This window comes from Melopsittacus undulatus, chromosome 3, assembly GCF_012275295.1.
Source record: "Melopsittacus undulatus isolate bMelUnd1 chromosome 3, bMelUnd1.mat.Z, whole genome shotgun sequence".
Lineage (NCBI taxonomy): Eukaryota > Metazoa > Chordata > Aves > Psittaciformes > Psittaculidae > Melopsittacus > Melopsittacus undulatus.
In genome coordinates this window covers 89346548-89361944 of record NC_047529.1, presented here as the reverse complement: position 1 = coordinate 89361944, position 15397 = coordinate 89346548, and the positions used below count along the sequence as shown (strand labels likewise).

The 15397-nt window shown below is 37.0% G+C and overlaps 1 protein-coding gene across 1 annotated transcript in view; it reads right to left on the bottom strand.

The window, feature by feature from the left end:
- DISC1 (DISC1 scaffold protein) overlaps positions 1-15397 on the bottom strand; it is a 181917-nt gene that overhangs the window by 92971 nt on the left and 73549 nt on the right. The window lies entirely within an intron of this gene.

Sequence of the window (15397 nt, the reverse complement as noted above, 5' to 3'; positions counted from 1 at the left end):
GTCTGTAGTTCCCTGGGTGAATTGCAGATTTCAAGTTTTTCCAAATCCCTGGGATTTTCAGTACCCAAATCACAAGTGCGCCAACACCCCCCACAGTCAATGGAGGAACAGCCCTTTCCCTTTTCTTTTTCATTGCAGTTGATTTACCACCAGTCAGAACTGAGCTGAGCTGCACCATACCCTTCCAGGCAGGGAAGTGCCTTCTCAGTGCACTTTGATAACACAGCCACAAAGCAAGCAGCAAAACAAGAACTGGCATAAGGCTTCTCATAATACCTAGTTAAGCTAGCGTAGCTGATGATACAAGACTCTAGTGAATGCTAGAACAGTTTATGGTGCTTTCTCTCTGTTAGCAAATCGCTCCAGTTTTCCAACCAATTTACAGCCCACATACCTACTCTGCTGCTATAACTGTTTACAGTAAATCAGATTTGCCTGTGATTGTTGCAGCAATAACTCTCATCAAAGGGGGCAGCAAGAACATATTTCAGTCTAATAAACTAAATGATGGCACATTACGCTCCCTTTTAAGGAATGCCTTATCAAAATCCATAGAGAGAATGTCATTTCATGGAGGTGGGGAAGGATGGTGGTGGCTGCTGAAGCTGGGAAGAGTTAAAGAGCTTGCTGCCACTCACACACAGTGTGCCAAAATAACAAGAATCTTTGAAGAAAGCCATCACCTACAGTAGGAATGGGGAACAAAAGCGAAATGAGTTTTGCCTGTGTTAGTGACCTTTGAATGGTAGACAGACAGGTAACTTTTCTTACTTAACCTTATTACAGAGTTGGGCTTGGACAGCAACTCTTCTATTACTGTGTTTTTTACCTATTTTGTAACATTAAAAACTCACAATACTCAGACTCAAACTATTCCCTGAGGAATACACTATGTATTGAAGCAGAATTCTTCATTAAACAATCATTTTGGGTAGTTTGTTTCCAGGAATGTATCTTCTTGCCTTTATAAACTTCACAGCTAATGTAATTTCCAGAAATACCTTGGGTATATAAATTTATCACAAGTTCTACTGTTCAGCAGCAAAACACAATCGGGGAAATGAAGACAGAAAGAAAGAAACAATAATTCCAAAGCCAAGTCACCTTGGTTTCCCCAGTGCTTAACATCGGAGAAACACGCCTCTGGGGGACCATTGCACTCTGCCTTGAGAGCTTAGTACTTCATCACAGCTCAACATGGTACTTTTTCTAACACGGAACTGAAAGAATAGATAGGAACCTGGAAAACACTGCCGAAAAAAAACACATTTGTGATGTGTAAAGGCACAACTAAGCCAGGGTTACCCAGCTGCATGCCCTTTAAGCATCACATCCAACAGGGTCAACATGTAGGGTAAGAAAAATAGGTTTATGACAAGGAAACTGTACAACAGTGTATGCCCACACAAGAGCCAAGCAGTGTTGTCTCTAGCCTGGTTATTATTAACATCTTATGGCAAAAGAGAGCAGTATATTGACTGAAGGCACTTCATTGCAGCATCTGTTCTGGGACAGAAAAAGGACCTAGCAGTACAGAGCACTACTTAGCTAAACAGAGATGAGTCTCCTTCTGCTTTGAGAATTTCAGATACACTGCTGCTGCAGGCAGTGAGTGAAATACTGCAGGTTAGTCCCTGCTGGTTTACACTGCACAAATAGTAAAACACAGCCTAAGGAGTTTTCTGTTCCTTAGAATAGTGAGAAGGTATGTACACAGGAGAAAGAAGCAGAAATAGCTTCCCATTTGGTGTCAAGCTGAAAGAGGGTAGGGTTTAGATGAGATGTTAAGAAAAAAATCTTCACTATAAGGGTGGTGAGACAATAGAACCGGTTGTCCAGAAAAGCTGTGGATGATCCATCTCTGAAAGTGCATAAGGCCAGGTGGGTGGGGGCTTTGAACAACCTGATCTAGTGGAAAGACAGTTAGAACCAGACAACCTTTAAGGTCCCATCCAACCCAAACCATTCTACTATTCTCTTCCACCAAACTTGCACACTGGAAAAATGCTTGTCATCAAGAGCTGTCAATTTTTAATGCAACCATCTAACTACCAAGTCCACAAACTATGCAGGTAGAATGAAGACTCTTTCTGAAACTCAGTTTTTCTACACATGGATTGAAACAAAAAAAAACAGCCAAATGTGTTTTTTAAAAAGATGTAAAGCATCAAATGTGGAAAACTGAAACTGGGGAAAAACAAAGATAAAATTAACAGCAAAGTCTGTCCATACAGCTTACTTCATTAACCATTTGCATCAGAAAAACTATTAGAAATGAGAGAATAGTATGATAAATTAAATTATTTGCACATACACAAATACAAATAAAAAGACTAGAGAAAATGCAAAAGGATTGAACAGAGATGAGGAAAGATAAAAGAAAAATACACGTCAACTGGACTTAGGAAGATGAAAGCTTGCAATGAAAATAAACAACAGTAGAAAGAACAATGAAGAAAAAAAAAAAAGGAAAAGTTGTAAACAATTTAATGCCCAGATTTTAAAGGTTAAAACTTCTTTTTGGCTGCAGAGATGCATAGTATTTATCAGAGATGGAGAAGTATTGTAGCACATACTTTGAAAAATGCTTAATATGCTGGCAAAAGGGTATAAAATAAATACAGGAATGCCACAGACTACAGACTCTGGAGGTTCAGAACAACTCCCAAAACCCAGGAAAACTTTAAAAGATACATATTTTCTTAATTCTTTATATTTCTTTGAAAGGCATAAAAGAATGCCTGATACCCTACCTAGGGGGATGCTACAGAAGCAGAATGAACTAATAAATGTATATACCAATGGTTCTCAACTGCAGTTCAGCATTTTAGCACTGCGACAAAGTATTCTAACACAAGAAAGGGTCCTGGTTGCCCTGGTACTTTATCCTGCAAAACTGTGAATAAATCTTCCATTTAGACCACTGAATATCGATTTTCAAGGTCAGGCAGACAGCCTGTAAAATACTCTAAGCTTTTAGAATGTTTCGTTTTCTCCTGCAGTCTCTAAACCCAATCTCCCTAACCAATCCACTCATACGCTACACAAGTAACCTCAGCAGGGGTCACCATGAGAGGCAAAATGCAAGCAGCATAAGAATGAGATAACACGTACATACTGTGCCTTTGAGGAATTAAACAAGTGTTCTCTGACTTGGGCATGGCAGCTTCTTTCAAAAATAAACTTATCAGGTAGAGAGTGCAGTGGTGGTGAACTGCACCATGGGAAAGGTGTGAAGCTGTGTTCCATGTGATTAGGAGCTCAGATGTACAGAACTTCAATGAATTACTGAATTGTAAGAAAACAATTTCAGAGCGTAAATTGGGTAAGAAAATAAATTATGCAGAGTTTAGGAAAAGTACTGGGAGTTCGTAAATTAAAAATTAAAGAAAACAGGGGCAGGAAAAGAACCAGGAGTTGCCACAGAACCCCGTGAACAGTAACAACAATAGAAAATGCTAATAGCATTCTGCATTGGGCGTCATTCACCTACAAAAAATACCAAAACAGGAATAGCTTCTCTAGTTACCATATTGATAAAACAACAGTTCAAGCATACAAGTCTAAGACAGATTATTGAATTCATTGATCCTGGTCATCTCTGAAACACAGGCAGTAAGATTTCTCTGAATTCATTCCAGCTGGAACTAGGTATAAAAAAAACCAACCAAACAGTTACTGGAAATTTACATCAATCTTGGCCGAACTCTGGCAAAAGCTAATTGTCCTGTCAGTTAAAAGGTGAATAGCTCACTTTTTTAACCTCAGGTTGTCAAGTTTCAATTGCTAGCCATTAGAAGTGATCATTTCTGCTTTGGTACATCATCATAAAGATCTTTCCACTATCAGTTCTGGTCTACAAGCAGGCAGTTGCAGACTGCCATCCAATGATCTCAGATCTGTGTTCATGAAGCTGAGTAGACGCACTTAACACCTTAAGCCTTCCATGACTAGGCTGTCTTCCCAAGCCTTTCATCTCCTATGACTGCTCTAGAAATTCTCTTCAATTTTTGAAGGTACTGACTTTCATTCCATCACTGAACGTCATCTATGACATTCCAAAATATATGAAACAAATGTTAAAAAAAAAATTAAGTTCTAGCTTTTGCCAACATTAGACAAAAAGCTACTGACGGTGGAAAAAAAAAGTATTTTTTTTATTGAGAAAGACTAATTCAAATTGCAATCTAAAATTCTTTTTTTTTTCCTTCCAACTGCTATAGAAACAACTTCTGGGATCAGTACAAATACACTCACATTTTGTTCAAGAAAAATTCAAGTCAATGGAATAGAAAATGCTCTTACCCACCAGAACAAAAGTACAATACTGTCTCAAGCGGCTTGTGATGGCAGAGGGTATCATACCTGATTCTAACCAGTCTCATTGGCAAAAGCTATTCAGATACATGGACTTCTCTTTTCAACTTCTTCTGGTCTATAACCCACACTGGAAACAGTTTGTAGGTAAAACCTTTTTGTGTCTTAGCCAATTTGCTCATGAAACATCTTCAGGCTATGACACTGACATGCCATCTATGTTTTTTGGTGCTGGCAAGGGACTGAGTCAAGTACTTGCAGAAACTGCCAAAACCTCTGTTTCAGCACCAGAAGACTGCAGGAATGTTGTGTGCTGCTCTACTTTTAAGTTTTCCCAAGATTGTCATTACTCAGCACATAAAAAGAAAGCACACTGAGAAAAAAGAGCTACATTAACAAATATTCACACCCATGTCATAATGCCATCTAAGGTGCTTAAAAGCACACCAGCATTTTGGATATTTCAGTCAGTGTCTAAGGCTTATTTAAAGGCATCTCCCACTAGAATAATATCCTCTCCACTTAAGAATGCGGCTGACCACTTAAATGAGCTCATGAATGATGGTATGTTACACAGCTTTTTTCTCAGGTAGTGAACAGAATGAATAAACTTCATATTGAGGTTTTAACATTTTTTTCTGCTGGGACATGTACATTTTTGTTTTGATCGCTAGATTAGCATTTACAAGAACGTTTTTATACCCACAACTGTATACTGGAAACCTGAGAATACAAGAGCAATACATGTTTCATTCAGGTCATTCTATTGCAATAACAAGACTAAATGCTACAGATGATTCTGTTAGAAGTACCACACTGTAAATACTCAGACTTAAAAAATAATTGCTTTTTTTTTCTCCTAACTACAGAGAACTGTCCCAAAATAATAAAAAAATATTACAGAAGTCAACAGAAGTTCACTGAACTAAATCCAAAGTAATTAGCTTTTAACTTAAAAATTACAAAATAACGGTTTCTTTCACAGGAGGTGCTTCCCAACTGCAAAATGTATCATTTTGTGATAAAACTGAAGGATTTCTAAGATAAGCAAATTTCTGACTAATTTCTGCTCTTTCTTATGCTGACAGCATTTCCATCAGAGTAAGTGGACCTACAACCAAGCAGCTTAGGTCAGAAATGGATGCTGCAGCTTCAATATAGCAGAATGCCAGAGATGAAACTGGAAGCAAAATGCATTGATACCAGTGGACCAGAATTTCTGTCTCCATGTATTTTCAAAACTCTCTCTCAAACAAAACATTCAAAATCAAGAACAAGAGATTTGCCAGTTTCTGCAGGATTTAACATTTTTCAAAGCTTCTTAAAATCAAGCCCATACGACATGGCTGGTACCTATTTGCTTTTCCCTGGCACAGAGCACAGACTACTCTGTAGAGTATTTCAGAATACAGGAACTGGGAAAAAAATTAATAGAGAAAATGTTACTATGACTTCTGATCTAGATATAGGATTGTTTATCTGCACTGAAGTACACATAGTTTCAGCCTGTAATTTCCAGCTTGCACTGTTAATTATGTTTCAGTGCACCTCACTAGATAAGAGGTATACTCCAGCCAAAAATGTATAAAGGTTGTAGTCCAAATTATGCAATGTGTCCTCCAGCTGATAATTCCAACATGTACTGAACTGTCTAATCATCTACGGCTTGGCAAACACTGTCTGTTTATCTTTACCCAAGCCTTCCCCATGCATATCAAACCAAACATATTTTCTGCAAATACGACGACTGAATCTTCTTTTCATTCGGTATTATTCAAAGTCTGAATTATATTCTGTTTACTACAATATTTTTGTATAAAGAAATATACCAGGATTTGAACACAACAACAAAGTAAGAGTACACTTTCAAATACACAGTTTGATGTATTTCTTAGAGGATCATAGCCTATCAGTTGGCATCTAACAGATACTCAGAAATAGTAACTAATTATTAGGTGCTGCACATGGACCACAGATTCTGTGCAATTATTGGTGGCAAAATTGCTGGTCTTATACTACAGCCTCCTACTACCATGTCCTGTGCTTCAGTATTGAGTCTGCAGACCACAGACCTCACAACATAATTATAACAGAAACAGTCATTACCTCAAGTCCTCGTACAAGGAAACTGTGGCACAAGTCAACTGAAACATGAGCAAACTCTCTCTGTTCCATCTTTAGTAAGAAGAGAAATCAAACTTAAGGGTACCAAATTCTAGCTCCTGACTTCAAGCATTAGCAATTCCTTGGTTTTTTGCCACTTAACTCCAGTTTATGTCTCCAATGATAGAGGGAAGAAGAAATTTATGTGATGAAAGCTTTAAATTTCTGAACATGAGATACAGGGTACTTAACTCTGCTCTAAATAATAATATTTCCATCACCTCAGAGTAATCAGTTAGGATTTAATAGAAGTACAGAAAGGACAAAAAGCTTAGAGAATAAAGAGCAAGAATCGTAAATTATAAATATATTCTCTCTGGGGAATCACAGTCAGAACAAATAATCTCTCTTTTCCATTTAAAGTTTCTGTATTTCCACTTGTGTATCTTGGTGAAAGATGTGAATTGGAAGAGATTTTCTACAATAAAGCCCTTTTTAGGGTAACACATGTAGTATTAAAATAATTTGGGGGATAAAAAACAGCTCTTCTAGGGAGGAATTGAAATTCAGTGTTTTTATCAACAGATACTATGCCTTCCCCATCTTTCAATTACTACAGATTTGGTTATACTTCTCTATATCTGTGGGTATAAAGCCTGCAGCATTCTTGCAACCCTTCAGTCATTCAAGAAACAATACAGCAGATAGTCATTTCATTCATTTTAAGTGTATAACTTACTAAGTTAAAACTCAGTAAAGGATAATAATATTCCTATTTTACAGTACCTTAATTACAGAAACCTTCATTTAGCTCATATCTTTATTACTGTATTTGCAAATACCTCAAAGAAAACCTTGAACCAATTAAATGCAAGACAGAATGAGGCAAAAAGATCTGACCTGCATCTGGCAATCACCAGGAACAAAAACTGGAACAAAGAAACAAAACCCAAACAACCTGAATTTCATGAGGGACATGTTGTATTCCCAATGTAAGGATAACTCAGAGGTTTCTTTTGCTTAGATGTTTGTACTCCTAGATGCCATATCTAAATATTGCCAGTTTAGATCAAAGCAAAGATGAAAGATAATATCTCAGAAAAATATCTGACTTTTCAGTCAGAGGTGAATTTACCACCAATGTAAGGAGGTACAGTTCTTTACAAATTGCATGCATTCATGAAAGCACAGAATTTGACTTGCATGCTGCAACTCAAGAACACTGCCAAAACTCCTGAATGAAAACTTTTGGGTGGAAACGTATTATTGTGCTGGATTTTGCATTAAAATACATACTGTGAAAAAAAAAAACCATAAGTAAAAAGTTAAACAATATCTTCACTCTCTGGTTCTGCGGCAGTAAAATCCTGTCCTAGGACATCAGTCTTACATCAGTGATCCCAGATGACCCAAGCCAACATTTTCCTGCTTACAGTGAAAAAAACAAGTAAAATCAAAAACATTAACTGAATGTAAAATGCTGCAGTACTTTTTACCTTCAATCTGCAGAAAGCCTGAATCTTTGGGAGGATAACTGCCTGAAATTGGTTTCACTTAACTGCTACTTGAAAACAAACTGACAGTATTCCTTAAATATCCTATCAATCTCTATACACATCCTCAAAAAGAAAGTCCATGAGGCAAAGAATCCTGAAAAGCCCTTTGCTGATTTTGGGGACCTCAAAATATATGCATGTTAGCAACACTAGGCCAACAGTTTACCCACTTTTTCAATAAAACTTTGAGTCTTTAAGAGGTCAAACACTGGTTTCATACTTTTAAGCATGTTTCAAGATCAAGATATCAAACACATGCCATAATCCCATCCAACAGGTCCAGACCAAATACATACAGGCCATAGGTATACGAAATGGCAAAATGAACAGAACCACAAAACCAATTACCTGATTGTCCCAGTTACCTCACAGGTGAGACAAGGAAAGCAGTATTTACCTTGCTTTGAAAAGTAAAGCCATTCTGTTAAGTGTAACTACATACATCAGTTTTCTTAGTTCTCTTCGGAGCACTCCACCATCCTCAGACACGTTTCACCTTTCTGCCTGCCTCCAAGCAGCTTCAGTCAGATACAACTTTACTTTTCTGTCCAAACTGTAATTCTCTTAATACAATGTATAGAAATGACAGATCTACACCATCAGGAAAACAAGAGCTTCACAATGAAATAAATTGGAGAGTTCAGTAGCACGACAATACTACCTACTCAAACTCCAGATGTGGTAGACATTAAAGGTCTGTTGGAGATCACCAGGGCTAGTGTCATGCTAAAGTAGTTGCACAGGAACCTGTTCATCTAAAGACACTTTATCTTTTTTTTATTCTTATTATTTTTTGGCATCTTAGCACTCCTTTTCTCCTGCAAAAAAATTAAAAAAAAAACTATAGTCATAAAAAAAGGAGCAGTTCAATCAGCCCAGTACTACAGAAAATGCAGCTGCAGAATTAGAATCTAATGAAAAATTGTTAAAATCGGTGGTATATACTTCCAAATTTATTCCAAATTCATTCATCTATGTTGCTTCATATGACTGCCACTCAATCAGCTGGAGCAGCTCAACTAAGAGAAGTAATGCAGAAGCCTAGGGCACAGACAGCAAACTAGGAATAATTTGATATTTACAGACACCTCAAAAGTTTAGTGCACTATGTATATAGCTATCAATAGTATTCCAGGTATAAAGGAAAAAGTTTCCTGGCATACCATCAGGACTTTCTCCATGCTTGTTTATTTGTATGTACACCAGCACATTAAAGTATGCACATTCCACTGTAGGTTGAGGTTGACCATCTCACTGCAGCAGAAGGCTGTTCAGTAACACTTTTCAACATCACATTGCACTTCCATGATTCCAGCAGAGGAACTTCGTATTTCTGCCGCCCTACAACTTTAAAAAAACTTCTTGTCTACTGCTTATGCTAGTTTGAGATCATCATTTTCCCTGATGAGAGACAGCTTAAAACTTCTGACCAAGCTTTATTTCTTGCATGTGGTATATAACCACCTCTACAACTAGAAAAAAATACCAGGTCATTTGATGAGCTGTTATTCTGTGTGTAATTAGGTCACACTGCTACACCTACAGAGAAAGAGTATAACACATATATAAAACATTTCAATAAAGTTAATACCATCAGATCTCAGAAGAAAGAGATAGAAGAGAAGCTCACCGCTGGGCAGCAACAGAGAAATGGCCTGATCAGAAGACCACCATAGATATCAGTCGGCTTTGAACCAAACTGCTGTGTCAGCTCAAGGTGCCTGAACACATATTTCGTATTTCCTGAATTACAGATATTTGCATCTAATTATACAGAATGGCCAGATTAAATTTAATACCTCCATTACATTTACACAAACTAAACCACTATTGTCCAAGTGAAAATTATGAAGTATTTTACATATTTAAATGAACAACAGCAGACAAGATGACCTTTATAATCTCCATTATAAAAAACACATTACAAGTGACTCAAGACATATAGCAAACAATTATCCTAAACCAGACTGGTTTCCAATCTTTTCAATCCTGACAAAAATCAATGTCTAAAATGCATATATATTACAAGTTTTAATTACAGGAAGAGCTTAGCAGAACTTAATCTTTATATATTTCTAAATTCTACAGATAATAGTTATCAAAAAAGCAATTCCATAACACAAAAAGACCTCAATTACTTACAATTAAGTATTATTTAACAGAGACTATATTACTAAAAGAATTATTTTACTTATTTTATGTAAATTTTTGTGGAAGCCTGATATGGAATGAAAACCGTTAGTCTGAATTTGATCCTCAAAGCTGGGCAACAGCTCAAAAGGCAATGACTACCATTACAAAATTGTAAGACAAAAAGATGTATATGGGGATACTTAACCTAAAAGATCCCAAGTGCTTTAAAACTGACTGAAGAAAATGAGAATCATGCTCACAATGAAATGCAGACAAGCATATAATATGCATAACACAAGTCCAAGCAAATGCAGGAATACCAATTTTTCAAATGAAACAGCGGAGGGAATACTGATGAGCAGAGTGCAATTACTCATGCTGTATTTGGCCATGACAACACAAAAAGGAGCTCTGCAAGGTTAGGCTTCTTGGTTTTGTTGTTTTCTTCTTTCCTTTTCTTATGTGGACCTGGCTTTTACATGTTGCCTGACAGAGGGCTGCTGAACACTACTTTGGAGCACCAGCTGAATGTCAGCTGAGAATAAAGGATGATACCAGCTGCAGTGCTAGTCCTATTCCTGCATCATCACCGAGGCTTTTATACTTTCTGGTGAACGCTAAATAGGGTGAATGCTGGCTAAATCTGACACGATCACTATTTAAATAGAGATGGCCATAGGCAAAAGCAATAAGCCATTCCATTTCACCATTCACATGAATGACAACAAGAACTTCATATAGGTATGACATGCAGAACATAATGACCTTGCACAAATTAGAAGTGGACACACAATGAGACTGCAAACAGCTTCCTCCTCATGGAAGCCCATCTGTTACACATTGCACGGTTCTCCTTTAATGATTTATTTAAACAGAAGCAATCAAAAGGTTTAGCTTTTCAGTTTAGAATCAGATAATCACTTACACACAGGATGAACCATGGAAACAATATGGAAAACCTATTTGATGCAGAAAAAACAGTACTGAGGAACAAAATTAAAACCACCACCTGAAAAATCAGTAAGCAAAACATGGAATTATTTATTTCATTTCATAGGCAGATAATTTAATGTTTTGGGTTTTTTTCTGAAATAATTAAAAGCAGTATAAGGCTTTTTTAAACATTTTCAAAAAGCATTACAAAAATCAGTTATGAATAGAAATACAGAAGCTTTTCTATAAAGGCTATTAGTAAAAAACCAAACAATTAAACAAAAAGAAAAAAAAGAGTTCCCAGTGGGAAGCACATGCTATTATATGACTTGAGTATTGAATCTGCCAGAATAAAGTATTTTTGAACAAGAATAAAAACACTTTGCATTAAACTGTCATTAGCAATTTGGTAAGTCACATTCTATACAATTGCATATGAAGTACAGGGCCTACGTATCACAAATATTCCCATACGCAAAGCCAATACTGCTTTAAGCAGCACCACAAGGGATTTCTGCTGTTCACCTGGTATTAAGCTTTAGACTACTTAATTACATCCTCCACAAGAGCCAAATACACGGCTTTTTAAACAAAGACTGTAAAAACACTATGAGAATTTTTGCTGGTTTTTGAAGTACATTCTTAACATTTTATTCATAAGCAGCTAAGTTAAAACACTTTCTTAAAAAAAGAAAGCAAATTGAAAAATGGATTGAAATAGGTTTCTCTTCTGTTAGAGGACAGAAAGCTATGAGGGATTTTGTGCAAGCTCGTAGAGTGTTGTGACTGAATAGGAGAAAGAAAATCTGAGCGTGAAAGAAAATTCCAGCATCCTAAAGAAACCACTCTGCTCCATCTAATTAATTATTCAATAAATGTATCTGTTCAATCCCAGAAAGCTTCACCCTACAAGCAGGCTGGTAAGAGCTTTATGACTTACACAACCAGTTTCTAAGACTATAATACTCAAATGACAGTTGAGCAGTACAGACTGAAGTACCAACCTCCAAACTATAGTTTGAAAAAGGGTTAAAAAGTTACTTTGATGTGTGGGTTAGCCTTTATTTTGTATTTCCTCTAGAAATTAATTCAGCATAGAAATTCTACTTAAGATGACTTGGCAAGCACAACCTAGCAATTAGATAGCAAAATACAGTCCCCCCCACCACAGTTTTGTGCATAGATACATTATTTACAACGAAATGCTTTCCCAAAAGTGTAAAATAGAGGCAGAAAATGGCTGAGTGCAATCAGAAAAGGAATTTACCAAATGAGGCAGGAAAACTTGTCTGTCAGTACTGGTAATGAGGAAACTGAGAGGGTAGGTTTCATTTCCAGCCCTGGGTTACAAATGTAAATCAAGCCAAGGCAGAATTTATAAGCAGAATCCAGCAGTTTTGGCAGACAGGCAAGTAATTAATCTTCGCTTGTCTGGAACATGGGTTTTGTTGGTTTGGGCTGCAAAGCAGTTCTCTTCCTTGCCATAACAGGACCTTCCAATTTTGTAAGGTGGGCCTGCTCAACAGCAAAGCTCAGACCTTCAGTGATTTTTCCCATAACCATTATGTCTTAGGCTATAGAAATACCTGCAGCCTAGAAGAATGTAAAGCTCACACAGAGTATTGCTTGATTTCCAATCTGTTTATTGCAAGTCATTAATTCAACCATGACTGATGCTACAGCATCAACTGGGAAACTGTTTCACTGCCATTCCAGGTAAAATTACATGACCTCTGAGTCTCTGGCTTTCCTATCCGTAAAATGGCAGTGACAGTTCACCACTTTCTACAGAAGTGTTCTGATGCCCCCAGAAGAAAGTGTCTAAAGGGCAAATTAATCCCATTCATCCTAGAATGCTCGTACATGGCATACTTGTCAATGCTTCTGTTATCCAATAGGGAAAACATTTTTGAGTATCTCTAAAAATATGAAAGGATTTTTGTCAAATCTCCATTATAGGGAATACTGACAGCCCTCAGTGCAGTAAGCCAAGCCTGATTTTTGCACTGCATCTGCAATATCTTTTATACTTGGGCAGCTGGCATAGAGTGAGAAAATTCATTAACATGCTAATGATGTGTCCTATTTAAAATTCCAGCTCTGATTATTGTGTGATTAAGTCTCTTCCCTTGACGTCTGCTTCCTTATATCTGCATTACTGTGAGAAATCAACAATTATTAATGAAGAAAAAAAATAGGTTACCAATTTATACACAAGAGAAAGACAAATATACACACATATTTCAGCATTTCAATGTTTTCCAGACAAAGCAGTATTATCTTCAATAAAAAAAAAATAAAATTAAATAATAAAAAAAAAGTTTTCAAGAAGTTCACAGGCAAAAAAAGATAACAGCTCAAGTGCCAGATGAGAAATAGACATGTGTAGGAGGAATACCTGCACAGAAGGTTTTAAGGTTTTATTAAAAAAGAGGGAGGGCTCCTGATGCAGGAAAAGCAGATTATGCCCTGGAAATAAAACAAAAGAAAGAATGAGAGGAGACAACAGCTCCAGTTGATCTGATTACCGCTCCCAAAGAAGAACGAAGCATCTCCTTTCTACAGTGAAAGACATTTAAACCAACTGGCTTACTTGAACTAGCATTCATTTGCCTTCAAAACGAGAAGACCAAGAGACTGTTTTCTTGCATTACTTTCAGTAACTTATGTTTAGTTAGAGATAGATACCTATTTCATTTTGTTGAGTCAAAGCATAACACAGCTGTGTCACAAAGAAGAATCACAGGTACATCTCTACTGCACACAGGACACAGATCAGCCAGCCTAGCCCAGATTGGTTTTGCTGTTTAAGTTCACATAACCTGAAGGGTTCCCTAATGAAATCTGTGCAGGCAGCTAGTAAGAAAAGCCAGAACACAGTAACATTCTCAGCTAGTACAGTTAGATGGAGAAGGGATTTCTCTCACTGGCTTCTAACTATAAGAAGGAGAAGTCCAGCTAACCAAGAATGGGCTTCATCAAGCAATGGTACCACTCATGCTAATTTTACCCATGGCACAGAGCAACCGAGCACATGCTGCACTAGTAGCTCAAAGAACAGAAATAATTTTTCTGTCAGACTACGCTTCCCCAAAATCACACTATCCCCAAAAACAAGGGGTCAGCACACCCTGTATTGCAAGCCCCATGCCCATGGTGCATCACTTGTGCTGATGCTGAACCTCCCACCAGGCAATAGTGGGTCTCATGGGTGCACTGATATCCAGCTCGTAGCAGGCTTCTGGTCTGAGCTGGCATACAGGATGGGGAAGAAACACAAGTAAAACGCAAAACCACCTTTCTCAACAGCAACACAGATTTTACTTGCGTAAATGAACCACAAAGCCTGAAGATGTGCATTAAGTCAGCTTGGCCATCCTGAATCAAATTTCACTTTTCACAGTGCAAAGCCAACACAATTATCTACAGTTCTTTTAAACCACAGCAAAACCAAATGGTAACAAAATCACATGCCAATTGTTTATGCTTTTTTCTCCAAAAATAAAAGTACTTTACAAAATAACATCTGGTTCATAAAGTGGATGCTGTCTTTGAGGTATAATCTAGATACTGTTTTCCAGAGTGTATTAGAAGGCTTACATTCAGTTAAATGTGTTGGTACCAAACTCATACTAGCATTCTCAAACCTACATGAGTTTTCATTTGTTAAAGGAGAAAATTGTGCAGATAACACACAAGGAGGGCAGAGATGAGGAAAAAGAAAGATCTTGGATTTTCATTTATTACATGACTAGTATCTGCTTGATAATTTTATTTTACGCAAAGATTTAATTTCTCCTTCCACCTACAGAATCACAATAAATTAGAAGAAAGAACAATCCACGTAGTAAACACGGTATTTTGCAATTTATTGCCATAAACAGTAGGACAGCAGAGGTCAGACCGAGAAGACACCTCATTATAACTACATATATGCAAATGGAAAGAAAAAAATATCTGTGAACTGCTACCAATTCTGTTACATCAGCAAGAGTCTTGCAGAGGTTTTTTTAAAAGCCTGCTGCAGAAAAGTACAAATGAGAAGCACATGGGTATTACAGAAAGTTTAATTGTCCTAGAAACAAAGGAGTGGATTAGAAGGTCAGAACCCTCTTCAACTCACTTGAAAGCCCAAGCAATGAGGAAGCATTGCCTGGTGTGTATTTGCAACTTTGGATCACAATGCACTAATTTGAGGAATCATTTTTAGAATTTTTATCTAGTTACTAAGAAAGCAAGTTTTTCTCTAGTAGCATGTGTATATATATTCTTCTATGCATTTTTAAAACATTGTAGTAAGACATATCCAAGTGCCTACAAAATTTTGCTTCTAGGATAACTCTGCTTATCCATTT